At 39.5% G+C, this 20,347-nt stretch overlaps 1 protein-coding gene and 1 pseudogene across 7 annotated transcripts in view; both read right to left on the reverse strand.

Annotated features, from left to right (window-relative positions):
- CDKAL1 (CDKAL1 threonylcarbamoyladenosine tRNA methylthiotransferase) overlaps positions 1-20,347 on the reverse strand; it is a 667,723-nt gene that overhangs the window by 543,749 nt on the left and 103,627 nt on the right. The gene's annotated exons all lie outside the window — the stretch shown is intronic.
- On the reverse strand, positions 5,404-5,667 carry LOC109381643 (prothymosin alpha-like; annotated as a pseudogene).

The raw sequence follows: 20,347 nt of genomic DNA on the forward strand, positions 1-20,347 counted from the left end.
AGCCAATAAAAGGCGAAATTAAATTTAAAATTCAGGTCAGTGGATTAATTTTTTTCTTCTACATTTCACTTGTTGTTTTTTAGAGGGACTGTGCAAAACACAGCATTGAGTAACCATGTTTTCAGAATCTCTTTACAAAAGCAATGAAAGTGATCCATGAGAAAGTATTCTCCCGCTAGCCAGTTAAGGTCAGAGGGTTGGAAGGACAAGGAGGAGAAGAAGAAGGGGACAGAAACAGGAAGGAGTAGGAGAGGAGAGAAAAAACAGACTGACAAAGAGCACCTACAGTTTCCAGTCGGAAATACTCAGAACAAGAACTGACCCTTATATAGAGCATTAATTATGAACACAAAATGGATTCTAATCATTCTGGTAGCTATGTCAGTCACAGAGTGACCGTCATGCCAGAGCGTCACATGAAAGGCATACCCAGTGAACGCCCTAACCAGGTAACTCCAGGCGCAGGATGGAGTATGACCATCTAGGCCGCTTTATGGGACTGGAGATGAGCTTTATGGGGCTGCAGATGGGGGCACCGCACTCAGTCTCGAGCATAAAATCAGAGCTCTCTGACAGCTCATCGCTCAGGCTGCAACCGAGGAGCTGACAGCCGCACCTGCACTGGTCCAGATGGAGCCCTTGAAGCCTCGCCTCCTCACCGCCTCACCAGCACGGCCTGACGCCTGGCGCTATGCACCCCAGTAGAGTAGGGACTCTTGCTGAACACCGGACTCTCTTTCTCTCGTCCTTCTTTGGTGAGACTTAAGACTCTGTTCACCTTGCCTAACCCTATTGCTTGCAAACCTGTGTGACCCTCTTGTGTGTGATCGCTCAACCTCGACTATTGGAGGCTGTCCTCTGGCTGGAGCCTTGGTTAATGCCCGCGGGAAACTGAGTCAGGAACACTAGCTCCATGGCTGTATTCTAATAAAAAGTCTGACATGGTGGAAAGACACAAACGTGTGTGAGACTGCTACTTTGATAGTCGTCCCGCTCACGACAACCCTCCACTGTATAGTGCTGGTGATTGTGCATTTCTGAATGAAGGAGAACATAGGAGCTCCTGGCGGAAGCACTTATTCTTGGAGGTTACTCGCAGAGCCAGTTTGTGCTTTTAAAATACAAGTATCCCCCACTTTTCAAAAATTTGCATTACAACTCTTCACATGTACAAAAGACCTACATGAACACCTGTTTTCTCTAACCAAGAAAATTCAAAGAGGATTTTCACTTTCACACAAAAAAAAAGGCAAAGAGCAAAAATAGCATTCAGCATTTGCTTTACAGCAAGCTATTATGAGGCAGCGTGCACCCCGAGCATCAAAAATGGCAGCGCTTTTACTGTATGTTAGTGTTATTTTAGGTGTTATTTGTTAGGATTTGGTATGTTGTTTTTGGAGTCTCAGAAAACTCAAAAACTTTTCCGCACCAATTAGTGGTAATTGCTGCTTCATTTTCTTCCATTTCGGCTTCGGAAAGATTTCATAGGAATGCTCTACTTTCGGATAGTGGAGGCAAACTAATCTTGCTGAGTTCTTCGCAGAAATCAAATGAAGAAACCATGGGTCAGCTTGAACTCTGTTCACTGTATGAAGGGCAAAGAGCATTTTTTTTTCCTCTTTTAAATGAGAAGCAATAGTTGGAAAAACTCTACCAATAACTACTGAAAATTAATTACATAGCTAAGTAGGCCTGGTAATAATCAAAACCAGAGGGCATCACAGACCCTTTACTGACCATGTAGAAGAGAACATTGCTGATATTCCCACCCTCTGTTCAAATTAAATTGCTCTGTTGACCCTGACATATAATTACTTGAGAAGTCACTGCAGCTAAAGAATCCCTAATAGGGTCTCCATTTCCACATTTTAAATAGGTTTATAAACTAAGAGGCGATGCACAAACCAAAAAGACTTGGGCAGGCACTTCCTGATCTGGTCGCCACACCTCTTCCCTAAGCCACTGCTCATCACGCCCATCTTGCAGGTTATGCTCCTGCCACACGAAGCTTTTAGGCCCTTAGACAGGAAGTAAAACTCCAAAATTGAGAAAATCAAAATCCAACACAAAAAAAAAACCAAAATGGGCAAAGAATATGAACTGAGAGTTCACAAAAAAAGAAACACAGATGGCTCTTGAACATACAAAAAGATGCTCAACCCCATTCCCAATAAATGAAAATTACAGCTGCAATAAGGGAAAAAACTGTTCCATTTTTCACTTCCTATATTGTCAAAAACACACTGCGCTGTTGTAAATGTGAGGAAGCAGCACTCGCCCGCTGTGTTGGTGGGAATGTAAAGAACATCACCTACGGAGGCAGTGTGACAACATCTACCAAAAGGCAAACACATATCCTCTGACCAAGAAGTTCTAAGAATTTCACCTACTGTAAACAAACTTCGCATGTGCAAGGTCATTCACTGCAACATCATTTGTAACAGTAAAAGGTTACAGGTTAAAGACATTTTAGTATATTCAGAATTGAGACTCCTATAAAGATGCCGACAAAAAAATAAAAAGGGATGAATAATTTTTAAGTCGTAACATAGATCTCCAGACATATTTTTCAGAAAAAAGAATAAGACACTAAAAATATATATACACTATGCTACCACTGGAAATCTAGAATACATATTCACATCTGCTTTTATTTGCATAAAAAATTTTGGATGTATACAAGAAACAAATAACAGCAATGGATAGAAATTGGGAGGAAGGAGTAAGAACAGAATTGAGGGGAGGCAAGGTAAGAGGAAGACTTTCCCTTGCATACCGTATTTGCCGGCGTATAAGACGACTCGGCGTATAAGACGACCCCCTAACATTTCCACTCAAAATACAGAGTTTGTTATATGGTCGGCTGTGTGCGATTTTGCGAGTGTGGTAAAATCGCATAACAGCAAAATCGCATAACAGCCGAGCATACACCCAGCAGCGCTGCTGATGCCTGAACGGTATGTGGAATGAAGTGGGCGGGCATCGGGAGGCCACTATGGCACGGGGCAAGCACTATGGGCAGTCTATCTGAAGTGTACCTGGCGTATAAGACGACCCCCCACTTGGAGGCATATTTTTCAGCGCCAAAAAATCGTCTTATACGCCGGCAAATACGGTAACTTATTTTTGAACCTATTCAAAAATTAAGTATTTTCAAAGTAAAAAAGCAACTGTAAAAACTGTAGCTTGTCTTAATCTTCCTGCTATCTCCCCATTTCTTTAATTCCTTTCATAGTCAAACATCTCAAAAGAACTGTTTCTTTGTACTGGCTCTACATACTGTTACCCTTCATTCGCTCTTCCATCACTTCCTTTTGGTGAAGACCTTCAACCACTCCCCATTTCCATGAAACCACTTTCATCATAGGAACCGATACTAAATGCATAGACAGTAGCACAACGCAGTTCAACACTCCTTTCTTTACGGTATCAACAGCATCACTCTCCTATGTCCGTCTCACCTCCCTAGCCTCTCTACTTGATCCATCCCCTTCTGCCCTCCTTGAATTAGAGTTCCTCAGGACCTAGATGTTGGTTCCCTTCTCATCTATTCACTAGATGATTCCAGCCATTCCTCTCATGGTTCTGAATACTAATTATGCTGAGAGATGATACCCAAATTCATACTTCCATCTGAGCTCAGTATGCAACTGACCTAATTACATCTCCACTGGAGTGCACCAAAGAAATATTAAACTTGACACAAATCATTTCCAAAACTGAACTCTCAAATTTTCATAAGGTTCTAATTAGGAACACAGAAACCAGTCTAGGCATTAAAATAATGAAAAATTAACACAAAAGTGTGGTTATATGGGTGAAGGAAAAGCCAAGACACCAAATGGGGAATGGTGAAGCAACCCCAAGATGAGTAACATCAGGAAATCATGACCAGCCTAAGGGCTCAAGAGCCCAGAAGCTGTAATCATTTGGCAGGTGCTAGAGTGATGGCGTGCGCTGCCCATCAGGAGCCAGGATGACAAAGGAGGAGCTGTCTGATAGGAACTAAAGCCACAGGAATGAAAGTGCCACTTCCTGAGACACAAACCAGAGCAAAAAGAGAGGGAGAAAAACACCCCAACTTCTCCCCACTCCTATCCTTCAGTCTTCCATCAGTGTCTCCCGTTGGCCAAATCTACCCACAAAAGCCAAAAGGTAATTAAGACTATGAAGTGCAGTTCCATGCAATACAGAGGACAAGGAAGTCAGGAAGCAATCTCAGGGCCAACAATCAAGTGACTAAACCTTAACCTCTTCCAGTCTTTCCCATCTCCATATATGGCGCATTTACCCAAACGCTGAAACCAGAAATCTAGGGGTTACCTTTAATCATTCCTTTCACTTCACCATCTCCTACAGCAAATCCAACATCTCCCAAAGGATTTTACCTCCAAAGTAACATGAATACGTCTGTTCTTTATCTCCACTGCCACCAAACATCACGTCTCACCTAGAGCATTGCAATAGTCTCTTGTCTCCGTATGGTTGCCATTGAGACATCTGAGAAAGCTATCAAGGAACCAAAGGAAATCTACATGTATGGATAAATGAACACTGGGTGAACAAGATATATACTATTGGCAGCTATTTGAAACTGTATTTTGGTAAGATATTATAGAAAATAAGTCATTATTGAGAATTTACTACACACACACACACACACACACACACACACACAAAAGAGTTGTTAAAAATACAATTGTGTCCTGTTTTTTTAGAACTCAGCAAAATAAAATTTCTTATTGCTTCACACATATATCAAACAGACGAAAAATAAATAAACAGCAACTTCAAAGACAAAAGAAAAAAGAAAACAAAAACTTTTTTATCTTTGGCCCTCTTAACCATCTCATAAAACCAAGTACTTACAATACAGCTAAGTACATACACAAGAGGTCATGGGCATGCTGGGAATAAGATTGTTTAGTTGTTGTTGTTTTTGCTTTTTTTACAAGGTGGTGTTTTGTTTTTTTTCCCTCCTTTGAGATAATGAACATGGTCACACCACGTGCAGAGTCAGCAGGACAGAGAACGCTCCAAAGGCTGGTTTGGTCACTGGAGATGGTTAAAAACGGCTGTCCCTAACAATACGTACAAAAATATAAAATGTAAATTAAAAATACAAAGTTTCCTCTTTAAGGTGCTTTAAAGAAAAGAAGCAGGGCTTTGGAAGGTTTGGTCCTTTTTTCCTCTCCTGTTACAAATTCACACAGCAGTGTTGGTTGGGTGGTGCAAAGCGTGTGCCGCCTGTGGGTGGCTCTGCTCACGGTGGGCAGCTGGGCCGGCCTCTCTACCAGAAGGTGACCATGTTTAGGTTGTTCAGATTCCAAGCTGGGAAGGGGGGGTGGCGAAAGGGTCACAGCAGCCTCTTTTATTTTTTTTAACTCTTTCCTTCTTTGCTGCCTAGTCATCCTCATCGGTCTTCTACTTCTTGGTGTCAGTATCCATCATCTTCAGCCTGTTTGCCCAAAGCTGCCTCAGCCTCCTCACCTTCATCGCCATTCTCTTCCTTCACATCATCTTCCTTCTCTTCTTTGCCCCATTTTCCTCATTAGCGTTCCCATTAACAGGTGCGTCTCTTACACTCTCTGCCTTCTCCACAACTTCCTTCTCCTTTAAGTCCTTGGTGGAGAACTCGGAGCTGTTGTCCACAGCTGCATCTGACATAGTGGGACATCGGTGATCCAATGCAGCAGATTAAAAAGAAAGTCCAAGTTTGGAGATTGGCAATAAAGCAACCTGAGTACGCATCGGCAGGGGAGGCGCACTGTGGAGGCAGATGCAGTGAGTAGGGAGCCGGACCCAGGACAATGCAAAGATGGCTTTTCGGAGCACCAGTCCAATTGTATCCTTAAATTAACATATTCTATGGAAAATTTCCTTCCTGACTCAAATATTTTTAAAATGATATACTGAAAAGAGTTCTATTTGGCCAAGGAACATTATCATAAGCACCAAGAAACCACTCACTAGTAAATTTGCTGAACATCTGGTATCTGTTCAGATTATATACAACCTTCAACTGTTTAGCACAAATCAATAACTCAAATCATCTGCTAGGAACAGTACATTTCCAGGACTAATTTCTGGAGTACAGAAGTATCTCCTTGAAGGCAGATTATCTGCTGAATATTATCTCTAATACAAGAGCTACCTTTAGGTTTGACCCAGCAAACTTACCAGATCAAAACAATTACCAATTGGTAATCAAAAGAAAAAGACCCATAGGACACCGCCAAGGGTGGAAAGGTCCAACTCAAAAATAAAGCTATGGACTAGGCATAGGTTTGCTAGACTTCCAAGTGCTAAGAATAACATCAAAGATCTATGAAAGAAATAATGAAACTGAATGTGAGTGAAGTGCCTTAAGGCCAGTGTGCATTCCACACCAACGATAGATATTTTGAATGACCTCTGGAAAGATACAAAATGCACCAGCTGTATACCTAGTAGGCATCCAATAATTGTGGTTCAATTAATTAACATATATTAATAAACAATATCTCAACAAGACAGTACAAAACTTTCTAAGATCACAAATATGTTTACCAATTTGAGACAAAGGATAAGTAGCCACAAAGAGAAGAAACAATATTGCCTTAAAGAACTATTTGGGAAAGAAGAACTGTTAGAAAACCTTACTCATTTGTCACAGCAGCTGGGACTTCCTGAAGAGAGAAGTGAATATTTAATTACCTGACAACACTATACATAGAAAGAGGCAATTATCTTAATAAAATGACTAAGATCATTTAACTAGAAATGGACTTGTGAAATGTATTAATGTTACCACCTTTAAAATTAATATTAATATCCCCTAACTCCAAATCTACTTTTCAGATTTAAATTTTATTTCCTTTAGGTGATTCCAATTTTATTTTCATTACTTATTTTCTAGTTACAAATTCAAAAATAATGTATTCTAGTCTTAATTTTACTTCAAAGAACTAGGGACAACATAAAAAACGATTACAATTCAATGATAAAAAGACAAATAATCCAATTAAAAATGGGCAAAAGAGATCTGAATAGACAGTTTTCTGAAGATATACAAATAACTCATAACCACATGAAAAGATGCTCAACATAAACAGCCATCAGGAAATGCAAATCAAAACTATGATGAGATACCACTTCGCATCTACAAGGATGGCGAGAATAAAAAAAATAAAAATAAAATAATACCAAGTGTGGGTGAGGATGTGGAGAAACTGGAACCATACACTGCTGATGTGAATGTAAAACAGTATAGCTGATTTGGAAAACAGTCTTCTCAAATTGTTAAGCAAAAAGTTCACACATGATCCAGCAATTCCTCTCCTGGATATATACCCCAGAAAAATAAAAACATATGTGCAGACAAAAACTTACATATCAACGTTCATACCAGCATTATTCCTAATAGGCAAAAAGTGGGAAAAACCCAAATGCCCATCAGCTGATGAATGGATAAATAAAAAATGGTATATCCATACAATGGAATATTAGGCAATAAAAAGAAATGAAGTACTGATACATGTTACAACGTGGATAGACCTTGAAAACACGCTAAACGAAAGAAGTCAGTCACAAAGCAACACATGGTGTATGATTCCACTTAAATGAAATGTCCAAAGAGGCAGAAAGTAGATTGGTGATTGCCTAGGACTGGAAAGCTGCGAGGACTGAGGGATAACAACTAAAGGATGTAGAGATTTTATTTGAGGTAATGAAGTGTTTTAAATTGGCTGTGGTGATGGATACAAAACTATGAATATACTAAAATCTACTGAATCATACACTTTAAATGGTGTATGGTATGAGAATTATCTCAATAAAGCTGCTTAAAAAACAAAACAACAACAACAAAAATAGAGACAAGCTTGAGCCATACCGTCACCACTCATTTCAGTACCCTGTGCCTAAATGACTCTTCCACTCATCTGCCCTATCAAACTCCTACTCATCATTCTCAGCTCAGTTATATGTCACCTCCCCTAGGAAGCCTCCTATACCATAGTTCAGAAAGGGTAGGGCACTGCTTCCTCTGTGATCACAAAGGAGCTTGCAGTACATCCTAACATGATTCATAAATATGTCCCCCCTTAGTATGAGTCCCTCAATTCATCTTTAAATCCCAGAGCCGAGCTCAGGACTTAGAAAAGAATATGCTTATTGTGGGTGGGTGGGTGACGGGTGGATGAATGGAAGAGGAGGAGGAAGAAAGGGAGGGAGGGAGGAAGAAAGTACAGAAAAAGGAAAGAAACAAAGAGCAAGCATGAATAAACAAAGAAGCAAAGATCAGGGTGGGAGAACACATGTTAATGAGTAAGCATCCAGGCTAAATGAGGAGGCAAACAGACAATTAGGTCTTGTCAACATCAAAAGTTAAGAAATGCATTCAGTAGAAGCTGGGGTCAAACTCTGATAGAGGATTTGGTATTTCTTCCAGGGGATCTTGTTCTAACAGGAACAAGACAGCAGCAATCTTTCATTCTATAGAACACTGTGCACCCAAAAAAAAAAATTATGTAGGGCCGGCCAAATGGCGCATTGGTTAAGAGTTGGCTTAGGGGCCAGCCGAGTGGCGCGATGGTTAAGAACTGGCTTGGGACGCCAGAGGGCCCCGGTTCGGATCCCACATATGAGGGTCAGTGACACTGCCCTCTACAGCTAAGATGCTGAACAACAGCTCAACCTGGAGATGGGCTGCCATGGGTTGCCTGCGACGGCATAGGCTGCAGCCCCTGCTGCAGTGGGTTGCCATGGGCTACCGTGTGTGGCCGGCAGCCAGCGCGAGCGGCCAGCAGCCGCGGTGAGCAGCCGTCCAGAGGCCAGCAACTGCTCTGCCTCGCCCAGGAAGAGTGCAATGATGGTGCCAACTTGGGCCAGTGAAGCAGCGTCCTCCCCAACTATAGTGAAGCAGCGTCCTCCCCAACTATACTTTTGAACAAAACCACAGCAACTTGTCTGTTCCCCTTCCCCCAATTCCCCAGCATTGTTCCCATCCCCCCAATTCCCCAATAAAAATCTTCAAAAAAAAAAAAGAGTTGGCTTGGGATGCCAGCTCTGAACAGCAGGGCCCAGGTTCGGATCCCACATGAAGGTCAGTGACACTGCGTCCTCTACAGCTAAGATGCTGAACAACAGCTTGACCTGGAGGTGGGCTGCTGTGAGTTGCCGGTGACGGTGTAGGCTGCAGTGGGGCTGCAGTGGGCTCCCATAAGCTACCATGAGTGGCCAGCAGCTGGTGTGAGCTGCCGTGAGCATGAGCGGCCATCCAATGGCCAGTGAACAATCTGCCTCACCCAGGAAGAGTGCAACAATAATACCAACATGGGCCAGTGATGAGACAGCCTCCAAAACTAGCTGAAGAATAAAAGGACGGCAACTTGTCTGTTCCCCTTCCCCGAGTCCCCAATGCTGTTCCCCTCCCCCAATTCCCCAATAAAATCTTTAAAAATAATAATAATAATGTACTTTAAAAAATACCATGGAAAATGCTTTCATTTAACAGACATTATGCAGTTTATACATCCAGTTGTAATTATAAAAAAGTAAAAGGAAAAAAACAAAACCCTATGCATTAAAAATAGATTGAAGGAAATGTACCAAAATGCTAACAGCTATATTTAGATACTGCCACTTCTGTTCTAGAGATCAGGTCTTCCTAGATTCCAGAGACTTTCTGTCATGAGTCTGGGCCTGCCTGACAAGAGGGCTCTTCTTCCCAAGCCTGATCCCCACCACCTGGAAGCTCTTACAGGCCTCTGGGGACATGTTCTGTATCATCTGACTGACTCCTCTGGAAAGTCTGGCTCCTCAGAGCTGCCTTAGTCTCCAAGGGTCTTCATCCAATTATTCAACAGAGGCCCAGGCTTGGACCTGGCAAGCCAAGTTTCTAACACTGGCCTTGAAGAAGGCTATTTCAATAGTTCAGAGATTAGATAATAAGGGCTAGAAGTAGGCTGTTAATAATGGGGCAATGAAGGCTTGAGTGGAAAATAAACTTTTGCAAAAACGAAAGAACTTAATTATTGACTAGATACAAAAAATGACAACAGGGGCTGGCTCAGTTGGTTAAGAACTAGCTTAAGAGCATGAGCTCTGAGCAACAGGACCTCCAGTTTGATTCCCACATGGGCCAGTGACGCTGCGCCTGAGTTGAGCTGCTGCTGAGCTGCCAACAGGTGGTTGGATGGCTCAGCTGGTAAGAGCACGTGCTCCTAACAAGACTGCCTGTTGGATGGTGGGCTACGCCCTCCGGCAACTAAGATTGAACTTGGCACCTTGAGTTGAGCTGCCACCCAGATAACTCAATGGATAGAGCATGAGCTCTTAATAACAAGGCTGCCAGTTCAACTCTTGCATGGGATGGTGGTCTATGCCCACCTGCAACTAAGACTGAACTCGGAACCTTGAGCTGAGCTACCACACGGCATATAGCTCAGTGGATAGAGCGTGCGCTCTTAACAACAAGGCTGCTGGTTCAACTCCTGCATGGGATGGTGGCTACGCCCATCCGCAACTAAGATTGTAACACAGCACCTTGAGCTTAGAGGCCACAAGCTGCCGATGGGCAGCCAGATGGTAACTGGTGACCTCCACAACTAAGATTAAAGAACAACAACTTGGCTGGTTCCCCTTCCCAATTTCCCAACACTGTTCCCCTCTCCCAACTCCCCAATTAAAAAAAAAAAAGTAAAAATTAGGAAAAATTAAAGGTTTCTGACCTAGAAGGCTAATTCAAAGAGTGACAGCAGTAACATAAATGGAAGCACTAGGGAGGGGCAGGTCAGAGGAGAGGAGGGTAACTTCAGCATTAAACATGTGCACTTTAACATACCTACACAGTGATGTGTGTAGGCAGAACTGTGTCACAAGCAATTGCTAAGTGCATGAAAGAACACACAGAAGGTCAATGGTGCTGATATCACCAAAGATGACAGACAGCAGGCACTGGGGTGAAGAGGACTATTGTGGTTAAAAATCATCAAGAAGATGGAAATATGTCCGAGGTATAATGGGCGGGCAGGACTTCAAAGAGGAGTGTTTGCCTGAGTAATGGTGACAGAACAATGGTCTTAAAGTGGCAGTGACAAGTGAAACTATGCTGACCTCTTCTCTGCCTTATGAATCAGAGGGCATTTGCCTATAAGTCACAAGTGCAATTAAAATGCTTGACTTAATTTCCCATAGGTTTCAATTTGACTATGCAATAAATTAGAAATAAAAACCACATTTGCATAGCATTTTACGACTTGCAAAGCATTTTACCACTTTGCAAAGCATTTTCACATACATTATCTCATCTGAGCTCCCCAAGAGACCCGTGACGTAAGTATTTACAATTCCCATCTCATGGATGAGGAAACAGGGAAATAAAGATGTTGTGACCTGCAAAGAGCCAACCTAAACTGGCAATCACGAGGCAAGGCCAGGATCAGTCTTTGGCTCCAAAGTCTGAGCTGAGAAACTCTGAATCTGCACTATCCCTTTGAGGGTAGGTACTGGGGTGGGGGCTGTCCTTACTACCACGTACAGGCACTCTCTCTTTCATGATGCCCCAAACAACCAAGCCTGCACATGTGTTCACAGATTAAAGGCATCTATTTTTCTATAAGGAAACTACATTTTACTTTTAGAATGTTATAAATTAGCTCTACTCCTCATGAAAAGAGCTATGAAGTAGAAAGAAGAGGTGAGACAGCAAACAACAGGGACTGAAGAAGCATATCACAAATAAGAGGACACTGCATTACCCTCCCCTCCCTGCCCTTCTGTACCATTTCAGTACAAAGATGTCAGGTGGGGCTGAACAGGAGCGGCATGCTGTGGCACAGTGGGTGGCAGAGCCCACCCAAGGGGGAGACGGTGTCAGAGCACGAGCAGGCTGAGGCTGGCATCTGTAAGGGACGGTGACTCGGCATGGAGGATCAGTGCACAAGAAGAAGGTGAATGTGAAAGTTAACACCAGTAATGGGACAAATCCAAGTCAGGTGCCACCTGATAGGGTGAACTCAAAGGAAAACAGCATCACCTGTGTAGATATTCCAGCCAAAGTTGCATAATCTGAACCTACTCATGAGACACATCAGACAAACACAAGTCAATCGTCAATCATTCAAATAACTGGTCTGCACTCCTCAAAAATGTCAAAGATAAAAACACAAGGAAAGAGAAACTGGTCCAGATTAAAAGAGTCTTAAAGAGACAAGACAACTCAATGCAAGATGTGATCCCAAAATGGATCCTCTTACTATAAAAGGCATTCTGGGAATAACATGAACAAGGTCTAAGGATTAGGTGGTAGTGATGTCTAAATGTTATCCCCATTTTTGAAGGCTGTGCTGTAGTTTTGGAGGAGAATAACGTTACAGGAAACAAACAGTAAAGTATGTGGGGTGATGAGGCATCAAGTAAACAGCTTACTATCAAATGACTTAGAAAAAGAAAGTCATTTTCTACACTGCTCTTGCAACTTTTCTGTAAACACCTTTTTTTCTTCTTCTTTTCTATAAGTTTTGAGGAGACGGAAGAGGCAGGCTGCTCAACAATATAAGAATACATAGCTGCCACAAAAAACTTGCAAGGGAATGAAAGGCACCGTAAAACTGGACCATGACTCTATCCACATGGAGGTATTTTTGCCCTGATAGGAAATAAAAGGTCAATTTTATGGGAACAATATCAGGGGCAAGACCAATAAAGATACTAAGTGGACCTTTTTTACTGTTTATATTAAAGAACACTTATTTTAAAAGTAAAAGAGAAAGAAAAACATTCACATGTAATTATATTAATAAATCTTTCCCTACATATGGAGAAATAAGTGATGTTGACTGAGAGCCAGATAATGTACTTGATGCTTAAGTTAATGTACTTGATGCTTAAGTACTACATGTATTAGATAACATCAGACTTTATCATTCTATTATTCACATACTACCCTATTTCCAATTCAAAAGGAATAGTCCAGTTTCCCTCGCAGTATTTTTAAATATATATAATGCATCCAACACCTAGTCACGATAAAAACACTCAGAAAACTAGGAATAGACAGTATTTTCCTCAGACACATAAAGAGCATCTACCAAAATCCTATAGCTAACATCATACTTCACAGTGAAAGATTAAATTATTTCCCACTTAAAATCAGGAACCAGGCAAGGATGTCCCATCTTACCTGTCATATTCAACATAGTACAGGAAGGTCTAGACAGCATAATGAAGGAAAAAAGAAAACAAAATGCACACAAAGCAGAAAGAAATAAAACTGTCTCTTTTTTGCCGATAAAATGAATACGTGTGTAGAAAAATCCCAAGGAATTTACAAAAGGCTTGTAGAAAAACCATCAAAAAAAGAAAAAGACAACCTACTGAACAGGAGAAGATATCTGCCAATGATACATCCAATATGAGATAAATATCCAAAATTTATAAAGAACTCATGCAACTCAACACCAAAAAAACTAACAATCCAATTTTAAAAATGAGCAGAGGACCTGAACAGACATTTCTTCAAAGAGGACATACAGATGGCCAATAGACATATGAAAAGATGCTCAACGTCACTAGTCATCAAAGAAATACAAATTAAAATGACACTGAGATATCACCTCACACATGTCAAAATGGTCATCATCAATAAATCAACAAACAAGTGTTGGCAAGGATGTAGAGAAAAGGGAACCCTCGTACACTGTTGATGGAATTGCAAATTGGTGCATCCACCATGGAAAACAGTATGGAGGTTCCTCAAAAAAAATAAAAATAGAACTACCTTATGACTGAGCAATCCTATTTCTGGGTATTTATCTGAAGAAATCCAAAACACTAATTTGAAAAGATATATACACTCCTATGTTCACTGCTGCATTGTTTACAATAGCCAAGATGTGGAAGCAGCCCAGTGCCCATCAATAGATGATTGAATAAAAAAGTGGTACAAATATACAATGGACTATTACTCGGCCATTTAAAAAAGAATGAAATGTTACCATTTGTGACAATATGGATGGACCTAGAAGGTATTATGCTAAGTGAAATAAGTCAAACTGAGAAAGACAAGTACCATATGATCTCATTTATATGTGGAGCCTAAAGAACAAAACAAATGAACAAAACAGAAAGACTCATAGATACAAAGGAAAAAATGATGGTTGCCAGATGGGAGGGGGTTTGGGGGGCTGGGTGAAAAAGGGGAGGGGATTAATAAGTACAAATTGGTAGTTATGAAATAGTCACAGAGATGTAAATAAAGTATAGCACAGGGAATATAGTCAACAATATTATAAAAACTATGTATAGTGCCAGGTGTGTATTAATCAGGGGGAATCACTTCGTAAATTATATAAATGTCTAACCACTATGCTGTACACTTGAAACTAATATAAAATAATATTGAATTTCAACTGTAATTGAAATAAACAGAAAGCTCCTAGAATAAGTGTGCTCTGCAAAGTAGCAGAACATAAGATCAACAACAACAAAATCAATTACATTTGTATATATTAACAATTAGTAAGCAAAATTGAAATCAAGAAAGCAATGCCACTTACAATTGCTCCATAAAAAATGAAATACTTAGGTATAAATCTAACAAAATACGTATCAAATCTGTATGCTGGCAATTATAAAATTTTGTTGAAAGAAATTAAAGACAAAATCATTGGAGAGACTTAGCATGTTCATAGATTGAAAGACTCAACATGGTATAGTTGTCAATTGTCCCCCAAAATGGTTTATAAGTTTAACACAATTCCTTTTAAAACCCCAGCATGGTTTTTGGTAGACATACTAATTCCAAAATTTATATGGAAAGGCAAAGTCCCTAAAATAGGCAAAATGACTTTGAAAAGGAAGAATGAATTGGGAGGAATCAGTCTACCCGATTCCAAGCCTTCTTACGTAAGTATAGTAATCAAGACGTGATGAGAAAAGGAGAGCCTCCCAGGGAACATGAACAAGGACAGCAGATCGGTTACTAAGGAATTTGATCCACAGCCAGAAGAGGAAGTCTTTATTCATGTCTGCCAGCGTTTGGTATGTTTGAGGATCAGTGACTATTTTGAGTTCTAATTCTCCCCTTTTCTAAGTGAGAAGTTTTATTACAGTTATCTTATTCCTTTATCCACTGTAGTTTGCTGGGTACACTGGGACAATAGGTTTTCTCTTTTAGCTTTAGGTCACCAGAGGACCAGCTACAACCAGACCTGATATAGAAAACTATACATCAAGCACACATCGTGGACTCTGAGGTAGATGCCATCATGGATGAGACAAGGTATCACCTCCCTCGGAGAGGTGGTGACTATATTGCCTGTAAAATGTATCCATAAAAAGCAGCATATATTTGGATTTTGGCTAGTCAAAATGATATCGTTTGCATATACTGCTGGCTAGCAAACCCAATACTTACTTCCAAACTCTATCTCCCTTCTCCCATCTCTACCCTAGGCTGGACCAGCTAACTCGCACATTCACAGCCTTCCTTCCAGTGATGGGCGGCCAAGTGAAACAGTTTGGGCCATGACAATGAAGGGGAAGTCGGCTGTGCTGCGAGGCTTCCAGGAAGGCTTTCAGCTTCCTGGTGAAGTGAAGAGAGGTGTTCAAGGAAGGCTTTTCACTTCCTGATAAAGAGATGCTGTTGTCAGTTCATGCCCCTTCGTGGTGCCTCCAACAGAAAGGTGATGCCTTAAAGCAACAGCAACCATGAAAGAAAGGCCAAAAAAATTACAGAACAATAGCCCTGACACTGTTGAGCTGCGAAGCCAATATCTGAGGGCAGATACCTACTTCCACACTTTTTCTTATATAAGAAAAGTAAATCTTCATTACTTTAAGCCACTATTGATTAGGTGTTCTTTTACATACAATGAAAAGCATCCCTAGCTAAATACAGGATATATGTTATCTAATAATAATTCATTTTTAAATAAGAATAATTATTTACTACTGCATTAATAGTAATAACAAATACCTGATCTTTCTAAAGCCTTTTAGAGCACTCTCGTAACAAATCTTAATTTGATACTATAACATGTTATACGATACATTCCCACGTGTCATTTCTCTCAGCCTCTCTGGACCTCATTTCCTTTCTCTCACCCAACATTCACTTTCAAACGCCTACGATGTATGTGAGGCACTCTGTTAGGTGCTGCGAAAACAGAAAGGGATCAAGATTTAGTGAAGGCCTCTGCTCCAACCAGCTCACTTTCTAGCAGGAAACTTATTTGGAAAGTGAGGCAGATGAGAAATGACCTCTCCCAACACCAACAATTATGAGGCAATGAGCTAGGTCTGGCATATGACACAGACCATCAGGAAAAAGAAAAAATAAAGGAAGGGGGTTTCTGAATGGACCACTCTTAAATCAGTGAGTCTAGGAGGGGAAAAAAATAGTAAAAAATTACAAAATAAAATAAGTAGGAAGAAAAGTATACTCAATCCACATCCTCAAGCCCCACACTGCCCAAAGTAAGTGCAGCAAAGAAAACACAGATCCTAAATCAGACTCTAGTGGCGGGGGCAGGGGGAAGGAAACCCAACTAAGGCAGGTCTTAGAGGCAGCACTATTGTTTTAAGCCTAAGCCAGGAAGAAAGGCAGATAAGCTAAAATTAGTCAGAGGGTTGCAGAGTTTCCCAATTACAATTTTATAGAATCTGATTTAATTTTTTTAACATAACAGTCCACATTTTCTTTGATGATATTTTATAATCTTCGCTATAGCAAAATCTGTTTATGTTACACTCTACCCAGAAGCAATTCACTGACTGTAATGTCTTACTTCTACCTAATCCCATAGGGAAAATAGATCTAAATATTACAAATCACTTAAGAGAGTTAAAATACACAGAACACATTTGAGCCAAATATGTCCAAGTGCTTATTAAAACTGTACCTTATAGCAATATATTGACTTTACTATCTATATAACTTAATTCATTAGAAAGCCCTAATTTTCAGGAATTTGTCATAAGTCAAAAAAACCTTCAAAAATTTTTAATTAATTTCGTGACTTTCACATATTTCCCTGGTGAGAATTGTGGGAAAATTTCTAAACTAATATACACATCACTGGAATCCTTGGGCAACTAACCAATGCAGAAAAGGTAAAATGGATGCATACTGACTGGACACTTGAACTTAATTCACCTATAAAATTAATTTAGTCTACTAGCCTTTTTTATATTTGATACATAAGAGGACTATGGTAAATAATTTAACAGTTTTACAGTATAGTCAAAAGTGGTTTGCTGAAGTAGAATAGAATATGTAACTATTTCTAGATACAGTTACAAAATACAGATACCAGTCACATCTATGGTTTACTCTTACAAAATATCCAATAAAAATAAAATAATTTTTCCTGAGAATTAACTTTCTGTAATATATTTATCCAATATATTTCCGAGTTTTATCTTATGGCAACCAGAGCAAAGGCAAATATTGCCTTTTTTAATTAAGTGTACTTACTAAGTATTCTGGGAAATCATGATACTACTCAGAAAACAGATGAACAGAGGTGAGAATATTTTATAAACCATAATCATAGGATCTATGCCAAAAAGCATAGAAGCATTAGAGACAGAATTTTGTTTCAACAAAATCATCACAACAGAGAAACTATTTCTATTCTACAGCCTGTTCTAGATACAAGTTGTTGATGTAAATACAATAAACTCAATAAGACAAACAAAAAAACAGGCTTCCATATACTGTATAGAAATATAGTGCAGAATTAAACACAGCTTATGTAAAAAATGTAATACTAAGTAATCCTATAAGTTGAACTATTTCTCACATCTTCATGCCTCATTTTCCCCCACTATTCCATTTGTAGAAATGGATGTTTTTAAATTAATTCTAACACTTAGATCTAATCTGTGAAATCATAGTCCAGTTTCATATGCGTTTGTGGGCTCGAGGTGGTGCCAAGCTGTTAAGAAAGCATTAAGATAAAAAGAAGTAGAAATCTAACTACATCAAAAGCAAGACTTTCAGATTGTGTATACAGGATGAAGCAGGAGCTGGACACCCTATATCTGCCTGGACTTCTCCTGAGTCAGATGATAACAAGCAGCATCTTCAGGAGGAAGGAAAAGTCTTAGCAAAAACAGACAAAAAACAAAAGGAGATTAGTATACGGAAATCGATCAATGTGATACACCATATAAACAAAAGCATAATATCATATGATCGAATCAATAGAAGCAGAAAAAGCATCTGACAAGATACAGTATCCATCTATGATTAAAGCACTTAATAGAGAAGGAAGGCTCCATGCAGACCCCCAGAACCATCACGTAGCCTCTGGAAGAAACCCAGATTTTCCCTTAAAAACCCCAAGCCGGTCTGAGAATGTTAAGGCAGTTTTTGGAGGTGTTAACTTGCTGCCTTCTTGAATCACTGGTGCTCTGATAATATAGACCTATTCTACGACCATAAATAGATAGATAGATAGATAGATAGATAGATAGATAGATAGATAGATAGATAGATAGATAGATAAAACAAAGCACTTAATAAAATGGGTAGAGAAGGAAAGTACCTCAATATAATAAAGCCTATATATGACAAACCCTCAGCTAATATCACACTTACTGGGGAAAAACTTTTCTTCTAAGATCAGAAACAAGACAAGGATACCTCGCTCACTACCGTTATTCAACATAATATTGGAAGTCCTTCCTAGCCATAGCAATCAGGCAAGACAAAGAAATAAAAGGCATCCAAATTGGGAATAAAGGAGCCAAGTTGTCACTCTTTGCAGAAAACATGACTCTTTATAGAGAAAACCCTAAAGACTCCACCAAAAAACTATTAAACAATAAACAAACACAATAAAGTTGCAGAATACAAAATCTGTGCACTAACAATGAAATTTCAGAAACATAAATGAAAAGAATGATTTTGCCAATTGCAACAAAAATAATAAAATACCTAGGAATAAACTTAACAAAGGATGTGAAAGACCTATAAACTGAAAACTATTAACACCTTATTAAAAGAAATTGAAGAAGACACAAAGAAATGGAAAGGTATTCTATGTTCATGGATTACAAGAATCAATATAGTAAAAATGGCCAAGCAAAACAATATACGGATTTACTGCAATCCTGATCAAAATCCCAATGGTATGTTTTAAAGAAACAGAACAAAAAATTATCAGATTTGTATGGAATCACAAAAGACCATGAATAGCCAGTTATACTGAGAGAAAAGAACAAAGTTGGAGGTATCACACTCCCAGACTTTAAATTTACAAAATGACAATAATCAAAACAGCATGGTATTGGCAGAAACACAGACACACAGACCAATGGAATGGAGTTGAGGAACCAGAAATAAACCCACATGTATATGGGCAAATAATTTTCAACAAAGGAGCCGAAAGCATACAATGGAGAAAAAAGAGCCTCTCTTCAATAAATGGTGCTGGGAATATTGGAAAGCCACATGCAAAAGGATGTAACCAGACTGCTGTCTGTCACCATAAACCAAAATTACCTCAAAATGGATCAAAGACCTAAAAATAAGCCCTGAAACAATAAACTGCATAGAAGAAAACGTAGGTACTAAACTTCTGGACCTTGGTTTCAAAGAGGATTTTATGAATTTGACCTCAAAGGCAAGAGAAGTAAAAGCTAAAATAAATGAATGGAACTATATCAAACTAAAAAGCTTCTGCACAGCAAAAGAAACCATCAACAAAACTGAATGGAAGATATCTGCAAACAATACCTCTAATAAAGGGATAATATCCAAAATATATAAAGAACTCATACAACTCAATAACCAAAAACCAAAAAATCTAATTAAAAAATGGGCAGAGTACATGAACAGACACTTCTCCAACAAGACATACAAATGGCCAACAGATATATGAAAAGAAGCTCAACTTCACTAGCTATTAGGAAAATGCAAATCAAAACCACAAAGAGATACCATCTCACACCTATTAGAATGGCTGTCATCAACAAGACAAGTAAATAACAAGTGTTGGAGAGGCTGTTGGGGAAAGGAACCCTCCTACACTAATAGTGGGAACATAAACAGGTACTGCCACTATGAAAAACAGTATGGAGTTTCCTCAAAATATTAAGAACAAAATTACCATATGACCCTGCAATCCCTCTTTTGGGTATCTACCCACAAAATTTGAAAACATTTATCCATAAAGATATATGTACCCTTATGTTCACTGCAGCACTATTCACAGTAACCAAGATATGAAAACAACCAAAGGGTCCTTAATAGATGACTGGATAAAGAAGATGTGGTATGTACTGTATTTCCCCACGTATAAGACACACCTTAATTTGGGGGCCCAAAATTTGAAAAAAAAACTGTATTACATAA

The sequence above is a fragment of the Hipposideros armiger genome, unplaced genomic scaffold (assembly GCF_001890085.2).
Source record: "Hipposideros armiger isolate ML-2016 unplaced genomic scaffold, ASM189008v1 scaffold_50, whole genome shotgun sequence".
NCBI lineage: Eukaryota > Metazoa > Chordata > Mammalia > Chiroptera > Hipposideridae > Hipposideros > Hipposideros armiger.